The sequence below is a fragment of the Mesoplodon bidens genome (assembly GCF_964165515.1).
Source record: "Mesoplodon bidens genome assembly, chromosome: 11".
NCBI lineage: Eukaryota > Metazoa > Chordata > Mammalia > Artiodactyla > Ziphiidae > Mesoplodon > Mesoplodon bidens.
Genome location: NC_138167.1, coordinates 39,533,840 through 39,549,333, shown reverse-complemented (window position 1 = coordinate 39,549,333; position 15,494 = coordinate 39,533,840). Strand labels below are relative to the sequence as shown.

Here is a 15,494-nt window from a genome sequence, read left to right as displayed (position 1 = left end):
AGATGTTTTTAAAAAATTACATTGACTGAGCTATACTATATAACATTTTACACCTGAAAATTTTCCTGTTGCAATTAATCATATACTTATTGACAATCTGTTGTGTATGAAACACTGTATTATATGGGAGGAACAAAAAGGAGGTAAAAGCAGAATATGTTAGTAGGTGTAATTACAGGTTATAGGAATGGAATCATGAGCATTTTACAGAAGAAAGTGTCATTCTTTGCCTAAATATTTCTAGGAAAGCCTTAAACATTTCAAGGAATCATTTTCTCTGTCCTTTTAAGTTCCTCAGGTTTTTTTGTTTTTTGGCTTTTTTTTTTTTTTTGATTGCTTTGTTTGTTTCTTAAGAGAGGAGCATGTAACATAAAAGTGAAGGTCTGGACTCAACCTAATTCCCTACAAATTAGTACATGAGGTTATGTTCTGGGTTATTTCCAGGCCCTTGGTAACTTAAAACTGAATAAATAAAACTAACCATGATTTCATTTGTACAGTCTTTTACGATCAACCCAGTGTTTTCATTGATTCATCTCATTAATTCAGTGAGGTGGATCAATGCGATAATTCTCTCCATTTTACGGATGAATACAACTGAGGGACTTTAAGTGACTCACAGTCACATAACAGATACGCAGGAGAAAAAGCCTGACTCAAACATAGGAGTTGCCGCCGCTTGCCAGCAACCAGTCCTGTCACAGAAATGAATATACTGCTGTCAGTGTATTAGAGGATGCTCCTGAGCTCAGAATTTTGCCTCTGGATTCAGGCTCACAGCTGATGACAACTTGTTCAGATTGAAAAATAGGGAAAGCAAGTCTGATAAAAGCAAAAGGGATATAAATTGGAACAAGGACAGTTTTAACTCCTTTGACACTGAGTAAAACATGTTTAAACTTTCCATCTCAATATTTGTTATATGGGAGTTCAGTGTGTACCAACAAGAAACTTTGTTCTTATAACATTTATAAATGTTATTTAATATTGGTTTTTTCTAGTCTCAAGAACATGGAGAGAAGTGCTTGAAAGTACTTGACCTTTAAATGCAGAGTGTATAAATTAATTCATGTTATTACTTCAGCTGAGTTAACTTGTAAATAAAACTTTTCCCTCATTAGAAAGGAAGCCAGTCTTGCAATTCCCCGTAGGTCTCATATCACTTACACCATGCTGTGCTTCATACATTGACCTGGAACCCAAGAGAATTTATGCACAGTTCGTGATTTAAACCAGAAGTAATTTCCTGTGGCATTATGTCACAACATCAACTCTGGAAACAAAATCCATTCTTTTTTTGTTTCATTAGAAAATTTAAATAAATTCCTTCAGAAGTTCATAAAATTTGATAGGCCACTGTTTAGAGTTCTTGCACTGTATAAAGTGCAAATCCATTTCTTATGTAAACCGTGTTATCATGCAGTTATCTATATATGTGAGTGTATGTACCAATCTTTTGATTTTTATTTATTTATCTTTATGTCTGATGTTTGTCATTAATTTTTCTAGAGAGAAACTTTAGCTTCCTGAGGAAAAATTTCTTACCTTGAAGTAATGAAATATTTTTGCTCACAAAGCTTCAGAGAAAGTAAGATTAAATATGGGGACTTTCTCTGGATAAATTTGTCATCTTTACTCAGCTCTTGCTCTTTTTTTACACTTTTGTACATTTAGGCAATCTTCCTCCCTGCCTTGGTCTTTTTCCCAGACTTTGCTTTTTCTATCACCTAACACTGTTTATTTCCAAAACCTCTGCTTTTTTTCTTCCCTTGCTCATAATTTCAGTGACATGTCTGTCTTCAGAGTTTCAGCTCCACCCTCTAAGCTGGTGGTTTCTGAGTCTACAGCCCTTACCCTGACTGATCTCTTGCTGCAGTCCTGCATGGCCATTGCCTGTATGATGTTCCTTTTTTTTTTTTTTTTACATCTTTATTGGAGTATAATTGCTTTACAATGGTGTGTTAGTTTCTGCTTTATAACAAAGTGAATCAGTTATACATATACATATGTTCCCATATCTCTTCCCTCTTGCGTCTCCCTCCCTCCCACCCTCCCTATCCCACCCCTCTAGGTGGTCACAAAGCACTGAGTTGATCTCCCTGTGCTATGCGGCTGCTTCCCACTAGCTATCTATTTTACGTTTGGTAGTGTATATATGTCCATGCCACTCTCTCACTTTGTCCCAGCTTACCCTTCCCCCTCCCCATATCCCCAAGTCCATTCTCTAGTAGGTCTGTGTCTTTATTCCTGTCTTGCCCCTAGGTTCTTCATGACATTTTTTTTCTTAGATTCCATATATATCCATTCATGCTGTGCCAGTATTGCAAATCCATTAATATCCACCCAGTCTTCCACATTGGGAACACAAGGTCGTTCTTGACATTTCTTACCATCTTGTACAACCACATTTTCATCAAACCCTTAAGACTCAAGCTATAACCTTGAACCCAACATTTCTTCCCATTCTTGTTGCCACTGCTTTAGTCAGTATCTTTACCATCTTCTACCTGAACTACTCCACAGTTCTTCCCTGCATTTTGTAATTCTCCCCATTGCCCTCAAAGCAATTTTACTGAAAAGCAAATCTAATCATATCTTTCTCATGCTTAAAAACCTATATAGACCTCCCTTTACTGTTGTGATCCATAGCCTTCCTTTTGCTGTCAAGCACCATCGTATGTTTTCAGTCTCAATTCCTGCTCTTTCTGATCAGGCATCCAATGATTCAGGTCCATCGTTTGCTACATCAGGAATCATACCTTTGAACATTCTGCTCTTTATATCTGAAATGGCTTATTCTTCTTCTCTAACTGAATGTCTTTCATGACTCAGTTCAATTCTCATTTCCTCTATGAAATCATGCCAGAGTCCCATAGGAAGCATTTATTGCTTTCACAGGAACTTAATCTACCCCTGCTGTAGCTTTGATCACATTTGACTATAATTATATGCTTATATGTCTATCTCCTCCACTATGTAATGAGGAAAAAAACACTTCATTTCTTTGTGTGTGTGTGTGTGTGTCCGTGTGTGTGTGTGTGTGTATTTTAACCCAGCACCTAGCTTAGGGCCTACCATATGGGATGTCCTCAGTAAATAATAACTGAATAAATAAATGAATCAATTAATTAATGTCCCACCCAGCATTCAGATTAAATTTTCCCATATGTAGGTTAGAGATATAACTGACTTTTTAAGACTACATTCATTCTCAAAAGACTCTTCTCTATCTTCATTTATATAACAATTTGTTTGTTAGTTGGTCTACTTACCTATTTATCTGTCTTAGCTCAGGCTGTTATAATAAAATACCATAAACTGGTGGCTTAAACAACAGACAATTATTTCTCACAAATCTGGAAGCTGGGAGGTCCAAGATCAAGGTTCTGGCTAATTTGATTTCTGGCAGGAGCCCTGTTCCTGGCTTGCAGATGGCCATTGCCTTGCTGTGTCCTCCTATGATGCATGCACACGTGTGACTGAGATTGGGATCTGGAGCACGAAAGGGAGAGGGAATAGATAGATATGGTTTTCTGGTCTCTTCTTATAGGGGCACTAATCCCATCCTGAGGACCACCCCACCCAGGACCTCATCTAACCCTAATTGCCTAGCAGCGATTCTACCTCCTAATATCCTCACATTGGGAATTTGGGGGGAACACAGACATTCAGTCCATAACATTTTTCATCTAACTGTATCTATCTGTCTCCATTTCAGCATTACTTGGAGAACTCAGATTTCTCAAATGTTAATCAAATTTTCTATCCTGAAGCTATATGCCTAACTATTAAAAATGATATGCTCTTCTCATACTTGTTTAAAATATTATATTATGACCAGTGTACCTATTACATATTAAACTACAAAAATTATCTACTCATAAGTAATAAAATGAAAGAAAATAAATTCATTTTTATGTGCAACTTTAAGATGAAAGTAGTTGATGGTATTTATAAGTTGTTGCTATAAAAACCTTCTACAAAGCATTTAAGAATGTGTGCCTATGTAGAATTTCTTCAACTTCAAATTTTATTGTCATTTCCCAAATATGCTTCTATGCCTTTCTGCATCCAAACTTTTGATATCTGAATTTAGTATATTTTCTTCTGCAGTCTGTATCTATTAATATTTAGCCTGTCCTTCAAGGGCAGTTCAAATTCCACCCTTTTCAATACTGCCTATCCTGATGACCCCAGCTAGAATAATCTGTTTTCCCTTTTGAATTTTCATAGCATTCCCTGATTGAATAATGTTTTTGGAACTCATATATTATCTTACTTTTCAACTTTTTATGCATTGCATGTAAACTTTCTGAAGAAAAACATGTTTACACCTTTCTATGCTATGCAATAGTCACTAAAGTGTCATACACCGTAGGCCCAGATCATCAATTGTTGAAACAAGGAACAAAGGAGTGAGAACTGGATTAACTTTGTGGGAATTGTGATACCTCATGGCTCTCCCATCCTTCTCTTTTTATGCACCACTGATACTCTGGCAGAATGATGGCTCCCTGTTGCGGTCTATTTCCTTGATGGGGTGCACTTCCTCTTTGGGAAGCTCATAGTCCTTGCTTTACCTTGAACGTTATTATGCATAGCATCAAGTGGCATATATTGGCTCACTAGTGGAACACTCAAAATATGAGGAGATTTCCTGCCTTTCATAGGTTAAAATGTAATACAGAGCATTCTTCAGATAGCAGTATTTTGACATAGTTGGAAAATAATACTTAAGAAGCACTGTTTACCAGTGTTATGAAAATTGGCACCTTGCTAAACCTCTTTGGAGCTGTTTCCTTATCTGCAAAAGGCAGGTGGTGAAACCTCTCTTAGCAGGATTGTTACAGCTATTGAATGAAACACACATGGAGGTTACTTGGCTTTTACTGGGTGCTCCAGATAAGTCAGCTCCTTTCTCCCACCTAATGGCTATGGACTAAACAGTGAAAATGATTCTTATTTAGCATAGAATCAGCTAGCACTATGAGAAAACTTAACATAGTACTTTTGTTACCTCGAGTTTTGAAAGTTATGTTTATGGAATATACATGCATTTCATCTTCAATGATTTTTTTCACGATAACTGTTTCGTAATAAACTTGTAAGATTAGAATTGTATCTTTCCAGGTGCTAGTTAAACATTAAGCTAATTCTCTGATAAGAGGATTAAATGATTAAAATCAGTGGTTTCTTGGTATCCAGGAGGGAAAGCCTTCAATTTCCTTTTTGTCAAATCACATATTTAGAAACTAAATATATAAGACATTTGTTTCTAGGACAAATAGCTGGGAAATTTGATTGTATATGTATTGTATTCTTTTTCAATAGAAGATATTTATAGCTATGTATTATTAATTACTTAGGTAGTCCGTTTATTTTTTGTTAAAATTCAAAATTAGAAATTTTGAATTCAGACTAGTTTTAAGGTTGAGGTTGAGGTAGAGGGTGATGGAAATGTGTTTTCAGGCTGTATCAGTTTGGCTTCCTGAAGAGTTTGACATACTACAAGGCTATTTCTTCAGCTTTTATTAGGAATTGGATTTATTTTCTTCCTGAGTTTAGGCTCATAGCTCAGGCAAAGACATAAGCTCTTCTGCTGCTAGAACAGGTCTTTGGGAAGAAAATACATTCCATTCTGTGCTTTTGTTTATAGCAAAATGTCAAGTCAGTTACCTACTGAACTCAAACCTCAAGAATTCTGGGATCTCAAACTTGAAATAGATGGACACATCTGCCAGGAGAAGAATATTGGTACTGGATTCGACAAGGCCTAGTAACGCAGTGTTATATTTAGATTCAGATAGCCAACAGGAAATATTATGGTTCATGCTATTATGTATTATTGTATATAACTGCCTCGTTGATCCAGTTAAAACATATATTGAGTTATCTACATGTTCAAAGCACAGTTCTACATAGAGGTTCTTGGGAAAGTAAATATAAAGCAAACCTGATTCATGACTGTAGGGAGGTTAAGTCAGTGTGTGTGTATTTATGTGCATGTTCATATGTGTGGGTGGGGGAGGGTAGGTCAGGGATAGGGAGAATTAAAAAGGCAAGTAAATGACTGTAGTGTAATATAAGATACAGAGAAAGATACACAAGAGAGAGGAACAGATCTGAGAAGGGAGGAGTCACATTTTGATGTGCATCTGCCCCTTAGAGGTAAATAGGGTGAGTGAGAGATGTACCAGCAGAGGGAAGGTTGGGGCCTAAGTACAAAGGCCAGGAAGGAAAGGGTCGAATTAATTGAACTTCATTGTAGGCGATGTGGATGGAAGTAAAATGGATTAAAGCTACCTGGTAGAATTTGGTATTATTTCACTATTAGAGACGTTAGATTTAACAGAGTGTGATTTTAAATTTGTAACTTAAAGTGGAAAAGGGTGGGAATCATGTTTCCAACCCTGATCTTCTTTAGATTCTTTAAACCAGTCTGGGTTTCTCAGCCTCAGTATTATTGATATCTTAGATTGGATAATTCCTTTTATAAGGATGTTTAGAGGCAACCCTGCCCTCAACCCAGGACTGGGACTAGAGGGAGGCAAAAGAGGAAGGTAAGCCATGGTTTTAAGGAGGCACTCACTCCCAGGGCCCTATGAGCTTTAATCTTGTGTCTGGGTGACCCTAAGAGTGAGTGAGTGCCTCCTTAAATTTTGAGCCCCAGGCACCTCCCATGCCTGCCACAGTCCTGGCACTGCCTGCATCCACTAGAAGCCAGTAGCACCCTCCCAGTTGTGACAGCCAAATAAGTCTCCAAAAACGTCCCAGGTTAAGAAACACTGCAGTCTAACTGGAATAACTCAGCAGATCTCTTTTTCATTTGTAAAATGCCAAGTGGAGCAGCCAGCAGTGTGATGGAATTCAACTGAAAGGTAGCAACTAAATACAGGTACAATTTGAGCTGAGACACACTTGGGGAGTATTTGAAGAGAGAGCTGTGGGAAGAAGCTGCTGTGATTAATGGGCTGATAGGCCTTGGCATTGGAAAGAGACAAGGGTTTGTATGAAAGTTACCTGAAGGTGAAGGATCCATTCTGCTGTTAATAATATACCTGACTTCTAGGCCTTGGCTGCACTGAAGAATAATAATTCTGCTGTCAATCTTGGGGTCGATATAACAAGACTTCCAAGTATGTTTTCCTGGTGCTCATACAAATGCTCAAAAAAAGTCTACAGCATGCTTGTACTTTATTTTCTTTTTACAAAATTAGGCTGTCTTCTTGGTTAATACGTCACTGTGCTTATATTTGCTGTTATCAATTCTACTCTATTCTGTTTTCTTGGGCTCTGGGGAAGCTGTGGCCCTTGGTATTGTGCAGTTTGTGCAGTGTGGTTGCCAAGATTACAGATACATCAGACCCTAGTGGACTACTAACCATATCAGTTACTATGAGATCACAAAGACACGTAATATTGTGTGTATTTTCATGGTAGGGGTTAAATACAAGTGATACGGTTAATTAATCTTTAGCAATAGAGTTTAAAGCCTGAAATTCCAGGTGTCTCACATTCAATAATGTGTCAACAGCACATAGCTCCATATATTTTTGTGGCACTTAACCACAAAAGTTGGTATGTGATAATAATAACAACAGTTGAGTTTTATAGCCCACTAACATCTACCAGGCAGTGTCCTATGTGTTTTATTTGCATTTATTGTTCCAGTAGCCTTTGGTGGTGGCTAATATTATTATCTCTATTTTATGGATATGGAAACTAAACTTAACCAGTTTCATTAACTTGCCCACAGTCTTATGGTTAGGATCACTTGATTCCAGATCTGCCAACTCCTGAGTACTTTCTTAAATATTGCTTCAGGGCTGCCTGTAAATGACCTTGTACATTGTGCAGGGCACAACTCCAGGTGTCCGCATACACATTGTACACATTGTGAGTGCTCCAAGACTGTCCTGGTAGGTGCACATACAAAGAAGTGAATTCTAATGCTTTTAAGTGTTATTTACTTTTACGTTTTTATTGCATGGTATATAGTGAGTGATGGGAACCTGGGCAGGGATTTCTTTCCCTCCCTCCCTCCTTCCTTCCTTTCTCCCTTCCCCACTTCCCCCCCTTTGCCCCTTCCTTCCTTTCTTCCTTTCTTTCTTCCTTCCTTCCTTCCTTCCTTCTTCCTCCTTTCTTTCCAGCAAGGACATGCCTGGATGTAAATTCCATTGAGGAAAGGATGGAATTCAACTAAAAGGTTGTTTCTTGCCTATTGTTATTTCCCATATTCTAGTGCAGCTAATGCTCTTAGGAGAATGAAACTCCCCCTTTAGAAGTCCTCCTTCAGGTAGCATTAGTGAAAATCGTATAATGCCACCCATTCTTTTTCTGAGGCCTGAGGCTAGAATATTCTCTCACTATTATTTATTATTGTCATGGAGCCATTAGCTTTAGCCATTAGAAGCTATACTTATACTAAAGGTGTTACAGCTGGATGTATGTGCTCCAAATTCTCATTACATGCTGTTGACCTCTCCCTATAAATCTCAGCTTGGAGATATCAGCTTTCTACTTGTTGGCTCTAATTGGAAAGTTCTCTGCTATATCCAGGTACAGAATGTACTATCAGAGCTTGAATTTCTGCCCCGTATTAACATTGCCTTTGTGACTTATTTCCTCAATTCTCTTTCCATTGGCAATCCGGCTGAAACAAATTCCTCAGTTTTATATACAAAGTGAGCTTGTAGTAGAACACATTACAAATCATGCAATGCAATAAATGAGAGCACAATCTAATACTTTTACCATTAGAGATTAAAATGTCCTTTACAAATTAATTACTTGCACACCATTTTTTCACTTAATAATTTAGAAATAAATTCATGCATTTTTTTTCATCAGTTTGAAACTCATTTTACAGTTGAAAATCCAACTGTCAAGTATGCAATAGGAAATTTCATGAAGAGTTTGTGAGGAGTTGTGTTATAATTTCCTGAAATCTACCTACACTTCAAATGGTTTCTAATTTTATGGATATGGAAACTAAAGACTCTTGTGTAATCCAGAGGTGACAAAGGGAATGTTTGTGACTTGATTCATCTGTCATCAGGAAAAATATTTCCCTTAGAGAATCCTTTAGATTTCCCATATATTTAAGCTGGTGAATTTTCTGATGGTGTATCATTATATCCTTTTTTTGAAGTAGGAAGCCTATATACCATACTTAAAAACTCTTAAATACTCGAACATTTCTGTTCTATGTTCTTTACATATGTTAATAATGACATACTAGAAATCAGTGTTACTCAGATTCATCTAAAGTGCATACTTAGAAGTATTTTTGTCTTCAGTAGATATTTAAATATTTAAACAGTTACTTCTCAAATTTCAATCAAAAAGCACTTACTTTGAAATAATTGTGTAGGGTATGCTGAATGTGAGTTTTGTTCTCCTTAGGTTTTAATTTATTTTTTCTATTAAAAATTGATTAAACAGTTTTCAAATAAATGAAGCTCAAGCTACATGAGGCCATGAGGTAAAATGATCAAAACTGTATAATTTCTAAATTAAGATCTATGTAGAATTATGATATTTCCAAGAAATTAAACACAAATACTTCCTTTTTCCTCAAATGAACTTCTTTTCCCTAGCATTAATATCAAGAAACAATCAAATAGGACAAATTTTAACTTAGAAAAATCTTCATTATTGAAGTTTGAGGTTAAATAATCATCCTCTTTTTGCTAATGTATGGAACAAAATTTTTCCAGGCCTTTTCTGATTAAGTTATTCTACAGAACATTTAGACTATGTGCTTCTCTTATATTTGGTGACAAAATATGTGTACAAAATAGTAATTTATTATTGGATGTTGTTACTTTCAGAATTATAGGGGTGCTGGGCAAATTCAGCTGAAGAGACAATAGGTATATTAAAAGATAAACTTCACTCTGTATGACAGACTCTAGGTCCATCCACCTCACTACAAATAACTCAATTTCATTTCTTTTTATGGCTAATATTCCATTGTATATATGTGCCACATCTTCTTTATCCATTCATCTGTTGATGGACATTTAGGTTGCTTCCATGTCCTGGCTATTGTAAATAGAGCTGCAATGAACATATTGGTACATGACTCTTTTTGAATTATGGTTTGCTCAGGGTATATGCCCAGTAGTGGGATTGCTGGGTCGTATGGTAGTTCTATGTATAGTTTTTTAAGGAACCTCCATACTGTTCTCCATAGTGGCTGTATCAATTTACATTCCCACCAACAGTGCAAAAGTGTTCCCTTTTCTCCACACCCTCTCCAGCATTTGTTGTTTCTAGATTTTTTGATGATGGCCATTCTGACCAGTGTGAGATGATATCTCATTGTAGTTTTGATTTGCATTTGAGTGAAGTAAGTCAGAAAGAGAAAAACAAATACCGTATGCTAACACATATATATGGAATCTAAGAAAAAAAAAAGACCATGAAGAACCTAGGGGTAAGACGGGAATAAAGACACAGACCTACTAGAGAATGGACTTGAGGATATGGGGAGGGGGAAGGGTAAGCTGTGACAAAGTCAGAGAGTGGCATGGACATATATACACTACCAAACGTAAAATAGATAACTAGTGGGAAGCAGCCGCATAGCACATGGGAGATCAGCTCGGTGGTTTGTGACCACCTAGAGGGGTGGGATAGGGAGGGTGGGAGGGAGGGAGACGCAAGAGGGAAGAGATATGGGAACAAATGTATATGTATAACTGATTCACTTTGTTATAAAGCAGAAACTAACACACCATTGTAAAGCAATTATACTCCAATAAAGATGTTAAAAAAAAAGATAAACTGAGGCATATTAAAATTCTTAAGAATTTGAGCAAAAAGCTATTGGAATTATCACCAAACCAGAAGAGGTTAGCAGTGCTCCACCAACAGTAGCCTAGGAGACACTTTTATAGAGAAAAAGCAGAAGCAAAGTAAGGAAGTTGTTGGCTGGCTACGGCTTACAGCCTAGTTGGGTGCTTGTGATTGGTTGTCTTTAGTGTTTTGATTTCATAACCGTGAGGCACTTACAAGCATAGATTTTGGTTTGCTTACATAGACCTCCACAGCATTACAGCCACCACAGTCTAACGGTCTCCCTGTTTAATTAATTTAACAAGAAGTACACACTTTGGATATGTATTATATTATGAATTTGATTGCATGGATTTAAGAGAGATTTCAGCTTTCATGTAGCATCAAATACACTGTGTTAATCCAAATGTTACTCTCTGAGCGCATAGACCTGACATTATTTTTCAGATAATATGTAGGTTGTGAGAAAATAATTCCTGATTTTGAAAACTTAGAAAATTTTCTTTCTATTTCCAAAATGGATCTGTGCTAGTCAAGTACCACTGACCTCTTTGCTCATTTCTTTATATAGAAAATGGAGACCATGGTTAAGAATAGTCAGCTTCTACCTTTTGAGTATTAAAGAAGAAAGTATCACCAAGTCACACTGCTCAATTGTAAATGTGGTCTTTTCTGGTTTAGTAGAAAGGTTATCTTTGTTTCAACCTCAGATTGCCCTTAGTAAAAGAAGCAGCTCCCATTCTGATCTTTTTGGGTGCACACTGGAAGACAAAGGAAGAAATGTGTCACAAATATTAAAAACTGTTAAAAGTGCATAAACTTAGGATACCACTAAATGTTAATCTGTAATCTGTAATACCCACATAAATGTCTCAGGCTCAAAGGACACTAACAGAATGCATTTGGGGACAAGAGAATTTTTCCCTCAATACTTTTAATACAATAATAATCTGATATTTTATAGTGACTAGTCATTTCCACCTCTTTGCCTCCCTGCTCTTTTATTATTCTATTTCTCTGTTTCCTCCTTCTTCTTTCTGTCTTGGCATTCCCCTAAAAATAGGAATGTATTCTATTATCGTGGTCATTGCCTTTTATTTTTTAAGTTGCCATTATTTTCCAATCTTGTGATTCTTATTTTATAGGAACTACAATTCTGGATGGAGGAAGAATTTTAAAAATAAAGTTTTTAATAGTACTTCCTTTTCTGTTGTATTTCAGTGGGTTAATAACTTTTTCTGAAAAAAATATAATTGATAGTGCTATGTGTTATCAAATGCTAAGCTGTCTGCAAGTAGTATATCATTTTATTATTTCAATGACCTATGAAGTATTTCTATTTTGGAAAGGAAGAAACTTTGACTTTCAGAAGGTAACTAAATTTTCCAAATTCACATAGCTTGTTAGTGGTTGGCCCAAGAAAAGGCAGATCCTGACTCTTAATTCTTAAATATTCTGCAAATAATTCTTGGATCTCTTAGAATTAAACATTACTTAAATAGTTTCTCAGTACATCAAGTATAAATATTAAAACCTCTTCCATGATAATCTTTTAGAAAAAAAAGTTTATACGTTTCTAAAAAAGTGGACTAGAATCTCTGATACCTGTGTTTGCTTATAATTAACATAGGAAACATAGTATTAAGTACTTGTATGAATATCAAATTCTAAGAACAGCAAAAGTATTTTCATGTGTTCATATTTCTGTACCTTATCTATTAATACATGAGTTGCATTATACCTTGGTTGTTGACATGATCTGAATTAGCATAGTTGTGTTTTCTTCAAATCAGCTTCAAATACTGATATGGTAGTTTGCAATCCAATCCAGTTTTTGTCTATCATTGGGAAGTATCAACTCAGTAATACACACCTGACCAAATTTTATAATCCTTTAGGCTCATGGGCTCTGACCTTGAAGCCTTTAAAAAATATGTTGGTTTTTTTTCCCAAAGATTCTTAGCAACTCCAAGACTTGGTCCAGGATTTGAAAGCTAATTTTTCATAATGCTCTTGCAATTCTTACCATCTTTCTTTGATTTTATTATTCCCTATCCTGGAAATTAGTCTTTAGTTTGCTCTGTTAGTTTTTGTTTGCTACAGTGTATTGTTGTGCTACTGTCTTATTCCTCCTCTTATAATGTTCTTACAGATATTACTGTTTATATGCAATGAAACAAACACAAGAACAACCCAAAACTACAACACAAACTCTTTTTGATACTGAGGGAGTTGAAACCATGCTGTATGACCAAAGTGATGCAGGAAAAGACAGTGCTGCCAACAAAGAATGGCAGCCATTGTCACTGGCTCATTCTCATCATGAGCTTAAAATTCACATTTCTACTTAGAGCAACATCAGCAGATGCTAACCCATATTTCAGCCTTGTTCCAAATTTAAATGCTTGTAAGGAAACTCAATAATACTGCTAGAAACGAAGGAGGCATTAGACTTATGCAATTTGTAAGCAGACCGGAAGGAAATTTGTGATTTACTCTTTGTTTTTAATATTTGACTTTTGGGGGAGGGTGGATTTCATGCTTGCAACTTATACATTCTATTTAAATTTTGGTGACTGTCCCATTTTTGTCATTGGAAATAATATGTTAACTTGAGCTCTGCACTCTGACAGAAAAAAACACCTTAGAATTTCATTTTTCCAAACATTGAGATTGTTCTTTTCATTTGCTACAAGAAATTAAATGACTGAGATTCGGAAAATAATGTAGTGCTTTCTCTAAAATACTCTTGGATTCCATCTACCCAAATAACACAAGGATCCATGCCACCATTGGCTACTAAAGCCATTTATCATGCCAAATGTTTGCAATTGTGTAGGATTTATTTCAATGATTTTTTTTTTCTTTTTTACCATTTGACTGACAGATGTAATGAAAGTCATTGGCAGCCCCTATCAAAAACAAGTGCTGCTGTGTATTAACAACTGAAAATACCCCTTTCATCTTGGCAACCTAATAGAGAGCCTGGTATTCTAAATGTCTTCTCAAAAAGAACAAAAAAACAGAGAAATTTTAAAAAGAATATCTTGGTGCTTAGGCAAAGTCTCCTCAGAAACCTTTAAACTTCTGTTGTACAGGTTTTCTGAGAGGAGCTGCGTGTATGAAAAATGACTTACATGGGCAAATTGAGAAGTCTAAAAAGGTTTCTAGTTGAACAAAACACTGAGGGCAACATTTGTATAGAAAAAATTTTTAGTATATGTTTGTTTGTTTATTTATTTTTACAGTTGACCCTTGAACAACAGGGGTTTGAACTGCGCTGGTCCACTTCTACAGGGATTTTTTTCAATAAATACATACTAGAGCACTACACAATCTGTGGATACGGAACCTCGGATACAGAGGAACTGCGGGTACGGAGGGCCGACTATAAGGTATACTGGGATTTTCAACTGCATGGAGGTTCAGCGCACCTAACCCCTCTGCATTGTTTAAAGGTGGATTGTATATACATACACGTATTACTCGAAACAATCTTGTATAAACTCTTTAAGCTTTTTCTCTGCCTTTAAATTGGAGCTGTGGTAGCTGCCAGGGTACGTTGTAGTAAGATAGCACGCACAAAGTATTTGTTTAGGTAAATCTGTATCCTGCACCCACCTCTTCCATCTCAGAGGCCTTTCCTAATCACATTAGCTAAAAGGACCATCTCCCCCAACCCCGTATTCCTATGATACTTTAAAAAAAATTTACCTCATACAAAGCAATCCTTTTAATTTGTCCGTTTGTATCCCCTGCTAGGGCAGAGTACATTGTGTGTTGATTTTCTGCCAGATTCTCCTGAGTCTAGTCTTATACATAACATGCACTCATGCACTATTCATTCATTCAAAAATAATTCTTAGTACTTGTCTTGAGATGGGGAAAATGTGATGAACAAAAATGAAGTCCCTGCCCTTATGGGACACAAAACTCTTTGTATTAAAAAGTAAATTTTTTTGGGCTTCCCTGGTGGCGCAGTTGTTGAGAGTCTGCCTGCCGATGCAGGGGACATGGGTTCGTGCCCCGGTCCGGGAAGATCCCACATGCCGTGGAGTGGCTGGGCCCGTGAGCCATGGCCGCTGAGCCTGTGCGTCCGGAGCCTGTGCTCCACAACGGGAGAGGCCACAACAGTGAGAGGCCCACATACAGCAAAAAAAAAAAAAAAAAAAAAGTAAATTTTTTTGATAGTTCCAGATTTATTCTATAACTGCTCAATAGTTTCTAGGGCTCTTATTATATATGTGTCAGAATAGAAATAAAGCTAGTTTGTTTTTTTTTAATGTTCCCTTTATAACTTTTCTGCTTTTATTCCAGGGAGTCACTTTAGCATGGGTAAACATTATCGGTTATCATTGTTTCTTACTTTCTCCATTTGTGAAAAGAGGGAGCCAATTCCAAGGCTTTTCTACAGCCTAGGGCTTAATAAACCATTATCAATTGTGCTTTCCAATGTGTGTCAGTTTCTCTTTATAGAGAGCCTTTCTGGCCTTTTCCTAGATGTTACTAATAAGGCAGCTTAGAGTTTTGTTTGGTGGGAAGATGTGCAGTAATGCTAATAGTCCACCATTTTGAAATATCAGTATTCTATCCAAGTGACCTGAAACACTGAATAAAAGTCTAACGAAACAGACGTTTCCTAATGTTGCTTTAAATGGTGTTTAGAGAAAAATGTTTGAATTTACAGATTT

At 36.4% G+C, this 15,494-nt stretch overlaps 1 protein-coding gene across 8 annotated transcripts in view; it reads left to right on the top strand.

The window, feature by feature from the left end:
• SLC16A7 (solute carrier family 16 member 7) overlaps positions 1–15,494 on the top strand; it is a 178,026-nt gene that overhangs the window by 31,605 nt on the left and 130,927 nt on the right. For 3 of the 8 annotated variants that reach the window (XM_081249821.1, XM_081249823.1, XM_081249822.1), the window contains exon 2: positions 14,052–14,198. The exons of 4 other annotated variants lie outside the window; for them this stretch is intronic. The gene's annotated coding sequence lies outside the window, so the exon portion shown is untranslated. The remainder of the gene's footprint in view (positions 1–14,051; positions 14,199–15,494) is intronic. One more of the 8 variants, XM_081249825.1, reaches the window with a different exon arrangement.